Below are 5,267 nucleotides of genomic sequence, written 5' to 3' on the forward strand. Positions count from 1 at the left end.
CGCAGCCAGGATTAGTGACTCTGTTTCTTTCTTTAATGTACCTGTTGTTAACCATAACCAAGTTTGTTCACTGTCCACTTTATCTTTTATTTTTTCCAGAAATTGGCCATGCAGTGTTTTGTTCTGCCAACTCTCCATTCTTTATTTTATCACGTTTTCTGTATTCTTGTTTCGTCTGTTGGGCCTTCAGTAGTTTTTTGTTATTTACTTCAATTAATAGATGTTCTTGACTTTCTTTTAAATAATCAGCCAGTGCATGTTTTTTTTCTTCAACTGTTTGCTTCACTTGTAATAATCCTCTGCCATCTGATTTTCGGGGCAGGTAAAATCTATCAGTATCACCACGTGGATGTAAACTATAGTGCATTGTCATTAGTTTCCTGGTTTTTTGGTCCAAAATGTCCAAATCAGCTTGTGTCCAGTTAACTATACCAGCTGTGTATCTTATAACTGGTATTGCCCAGGTATTTATGGCCTTGATTGTATTTCCACCATTCAATTTAGATTTCAAAATTTTCCTAACTCTGTTGGTGTACTCTCACCTGACAATAGTTTTTACTTCTCCATGCTTGATGTTATCCAACTGCATAATGCCTAAGTATTTGTAGGCTTCATTTTCATTGCATTTAATTAGTTGGCCATTGGGCATTTCAATTCCCTCACATGCAGTGATTTTGCCCCTTTTTATGGATACAGTGGCACATTTTTCCATGCCATACTGCATTGAAATATCGGTGCTGAATACTCGGACTGTGTTTGTCAATGATTGGATTTCTATTTCTGACTTTCCATAGAGTTTCAAATCATCCATATATAGTAAATGCGAAATTTTTTCAGCTTCTTTGGCTGTTTCGTAGCCTAATTTCATTTTTTTAAATTTTCTTAGGCACAGTTTTTAGTGATGGTAAACGTTGCCTTTCCTCATTAAGCAGAAAATGCTCCATGATCTTATCCTTCAATTCTTTTTGTTTTTGAGTTAGTTCATCAGTTGGTTCAGTGATAACTGGTTCTAGTGGTGGTGGTGTTATTTCCTCCCCGAGAACTTCTTCTGGGAGTTCTACTATAATGTCTTGAATATCAGTTATTTCCGCTTGTGATATTGTTTTTTTTGGTTTTGCAATTTGCCTGAATTTCCTGAAGTTCAACTTCACTGAACACTTTATTTCGTATAATAAATCGCCTTTGATCTGCTAGTCGTTGTTCACTAACATTTGAATCTGGATATTGTTGAATCTGGATATACATTCGCTTTAAATAACCTCTTTTTTCTGGCTCTGAGTTGTAGTAACAGGCCATTATAGCACGGTTTTCATCTGCACTATATTTTTGTCGTTTTGTTGGGTGGTCCACTTGTAGCCCACTTGTTGACGGACGTCCAGGGACCCCATCATCCACCGCAGCCTTTGTTAACCCGCGCGACGACCAATGCGGTATAAAATTTTTATTCATTTCTTTCACCATATTGTATGGGTTGGAGGTATTTTTTTTTTATGGGACCAGGTTGTCAATCTGACCCCAAACCTCCTCCTTTCTCATCCGGGCTTGGGACCGGCAACAGCGGAGTTATTATTTTTAATAACTTAATAAATAAGTTGTTGTTGTTGTTGTTGTTGTGGTTGTTGTTGTTGTTGTTGTTGTTATTATTATTATTATTATTATTATTATTATTATTATTATTATTATTATTATTATTATATCAGCATTACTGAACAGAAAATGGGCCAAACAATTGGTAGAAAAAATGTCTAGACTATATGGCACAGATCCTGCAAAAGGTATTTATTGTGCAGACAACTAACTGCCATAGAGCTACCAATATTAAAAAATAAAAGATTATATTTTAATATAGGACATCAATCTACGAATACCAATTAAAAAAACTCCAAATAAAATAAATAAATAAATAAATTAACATTATCTACAATGGTATCTAACCTTATCTACAATTAACCAGTGGAATTGCTTGCCTTCAGAAGTTGTGGATTTTCCATCACTGGAGGCTTTTAAGAAGTAACTGGACAGTCACTTGTCTGAAATGGTACAGAGTCTCCTGCTTGAACAGGGGGTTGGACTAGAAGACCTCCAATGTCCCTTCCAACTCTGTTATCCTGTTCTGTTCTACCTAGATAAAACAAGGCAAAAGCTTCGAAATATTTTTCTCAAATTTCGCTATCTTCGAGTCCAATTTCAAAAGTAAGAAAATAAGATTATACAGCTTTTTCCTCATGCTAAATGAATAATTACTCCAGCTATGCCTCCAAATACACATACTTGGAAGAATGCTTTTAAAAGTCTAGCTCAAAGTTTTCATTTGTAATATTAGAAACCATCCTGAAAATTGTCAGTGATATAAAAACAAAAACATGTAAGCATTTATCCCTGTAAAAAAATAATAATCCCAACCTGAATAATATTTCAAGCAACAATTCTCAATTCATTAATTTCTTACAGAAAGCAAAAGAAAACATCTTATTTTTTATCTGTCTATAGACAGATGTGTTGTATGGTTTGATTTCCTAATGCTACTGGGAAAAAATACAGTTTTAAATTTGTTATGTAATGAAATTAATATTCAATTTGGAGAAATACACTAATATCGAATCATCATAATATTCTGAAATATGGTGGTTTTATGGAAGCATGCCAAGGTTTTATGGAAGCATGCCCATTCTAGTTTAAATTCCATATAATAATATTTAGGATGTTACTGAGCTATGCATATTAATGATAAGCTGCTATTTCTCTTATTAAGAACATTTTTAATAAGATAATAAAATTGTATGACTGCATTTTTGCAGTTTTTACATCATGTGGATGAATGTCCACAGACATTCCAGGGATCAGCTGAGGACAAGTTGATATTTTCAGGATTCCTTTATTTCCAAGCTGTTCCACCCAGTGGCTCCTTCCGGGAAATTGGAATCTCCTGTTTAAACCACTGTTTAACAGGAACAAAGAAAGTGAATTTGCTGAATGTCTGTAAATTGTTGTTCTATACAAAAAACAAAATCATTTAATTAATAGTGCTAGTTGCTAGATCAATAGACAATATGAGAGAAATATTTGGCTGGAACCAAAATTGCTTTTGAACTGGAGCGAAGGCAAGCTATAATTACAAGTTATACTGTTTCATCAGGAGAGCAGAAGAAGACTAGTGAGGGCAAGTAAAGTCCTGTCTGCCCTACCCACTGTTAGCAGAGGAAGGGTAAGGAAATCACTGGTGCTGTGCCACATGGTGTTCTGTTTCTTGATCTGCTGTGCCCTCTTTAACCAGCATCAGGTGGGATAATGATAGTCATGGTTACAACAACCACTTTTGAAGGCATCTTGAATTGGATTTCCAAGGAATCTCCCATCTCTGTGATCATTCTGCCAATACACTTATCTGGCAGGTGAGATACCCTGATCATAAAGGTGGTTTTTCCAGGGCAAGATTCATCCATTGCACGTTGGGTGTGCTGACTCCCTTCAATTTCCCCAAATATAGGAAACTTAACTACATAATTTGTGATAGTGTGGTACTGCAATCGATTTTAATCTATATATATAAAAGCCAAATACCATTCACTCATCACAAAATCTCCAGAACCGTAAAGCCTACAAACTTAAAATTTGGCACATATGTTCCTCTTGCTTCTAGGTGCTCACTAAGAAAGGATTTTTCGAAGTGACCATCAGATCATTAGTATTTTTTATACAGTAATTAGCACACTCTGATGTTAAGGAGTTCTAATCCCCCTCCCCACCTGAAAAGAACTCTGTTCCAACTGCCAGTTGCCTTATATTAACATGCTCTGATGCTAAGGAGTTAGACATTGTACTCCCCCTCCCCACCAGAAAAGAACTCTGTTCCAACTGCCAGTTGCCTCACATTCCGTTACCTCAGTTCAAACTGGCAGACATTCCACTCCTTCACTCAGGAGTGGTCTGGGGCTCCTTACAGTACTAAATGTTGGTACCTCACCAAAATGTTTAGGCCTCCTACCTATGGAACTGCTTCTGGACTCAAGAGCAATATTCCTTTATGTGTTTCAATCACCGACCACCACTGAGCCAAAGGATTGTGAGCTGAATTCCTCCTGCCTAGCCTGATCACATAGTTTCAGCGCAAAGCACCAATACACAGCTAGTTGTAATATATGTTTCTGAATTGTGAGCCACCCAGAGTCATTTGTCGAGATGGGTGGCTGTAGAAATCAAATCAATAAATGTACAAAACTACTGCAAATGTTTACATTTTGCTTCATAGATTTGCTTTGTCATTCTACCTTTCAAAAATGGTTGTCATCATTTAATGACAATTTATAGTAATGAGAAAGTAAAAATCCATGAGATTTAGTCGCTAATAATTCACTTGGGATTTATATTCTTATACTCAGGATTCTATGCTGGAAAGGATAGGAACAAGCTTAAACAGATACCTTTTTCTAGCCTGCCTTCTGTGCTTGACAAGTTGCAAATGTCTACTTTAGATCATAGACACAAAAATTTTACTCTCTATATCTTCTATACAGGGGCATCTGTAGGAGCACATGGTCCAAAAGTCAATATTTTGGTAGGATCTCAGCAATTGAAGGCCTGCCCATTTTTGACATGGGTTACATCGGTATTTGTAATGGATGAAGGAATAAGCTTGAGGAACAGGAAGATCTGCAACCAAGATGATGGTCAGATAAAAGAAATCTGTAACCTGATTTGGCTGAATATTCACATTATTGTTGGTATGATATTGGGAAGAGAATTAAGGGAGTAAAGGATTTAATGTGATATTGAATGATATACCAACAGTTTGAAATGTAACAATTTATGACGCCTGAGAGATTTATCAACTTTGGAGTGTGCTAAAAAAAATCTGCAGTTTGGAAAGAAACGACCCTTTTAAATCCTAGGTTGAAGCAATTTGCCTCTTTCAACTTTTAAATTGGCAATTAATCAATGCAATGAAAATACTGATAAATATGATTCTGTGTAAGTTGAGTCATTATTATGCATGGCATGTACATCGTTTGCTTTGGAGTTTCTTTTCTTTTGTACTTTCTTGTTTATTTTCTTAATTTTAATGAAAATGTGTTGATGCCATATTGAAAGTGGCTGCTCTGTGTTACTATGATAAATAATACTGGGAAAATTGTATGTGAGAAGTGTCTGTGTTCATACACAAACACACACACACAAACACACACGGTGGTGTTCTACTCTGATCTTCTACGTAATTTTTCATATAGTGAATTCTTGTAACATAAAACTCCATTATAAGATTTTATTTT

General features: G+C 35.6%; 1 non-coding gene across 1 annotated transcript; it reads left to right on the forward strand.

Annotated features, from left to right (window-relative positions):
- Positions 1–3,377: 3,377 nt before the first annotated feature.
- LOC148045409 (U1 spliceosomal RNA) lies at positions 3,378–3,543 on the forward strand. Its single transcript, XR_015696839.1, has one exon. It is a non-coding gene; the product is annotated as a U1 spliceosomal RNA (small nuclear RNA).
- Positions 3,544–5,267: the final 1,724 nt, after the last annotated feature.

The sequence above is a fragment of the Thamnophis sirtalis genome, unplaced genomic scaffold (genome assembly GCF_051295495.1).
Source record: "Thamnophis sirtalis isolate CommonGarterSnake01/CBP01778 unplaced genomic scaffold, rThaSir2_p1.2 scaffold_5, whole genome shotgun sequence".
Classification (NCBI taxonomy): domain Eukaryota; kingdom Metazoa; phylum Chordata; class Lepidosauria; order Squamata; family Natricidae; genus Thamnophis; species Thamnophis sirtalis.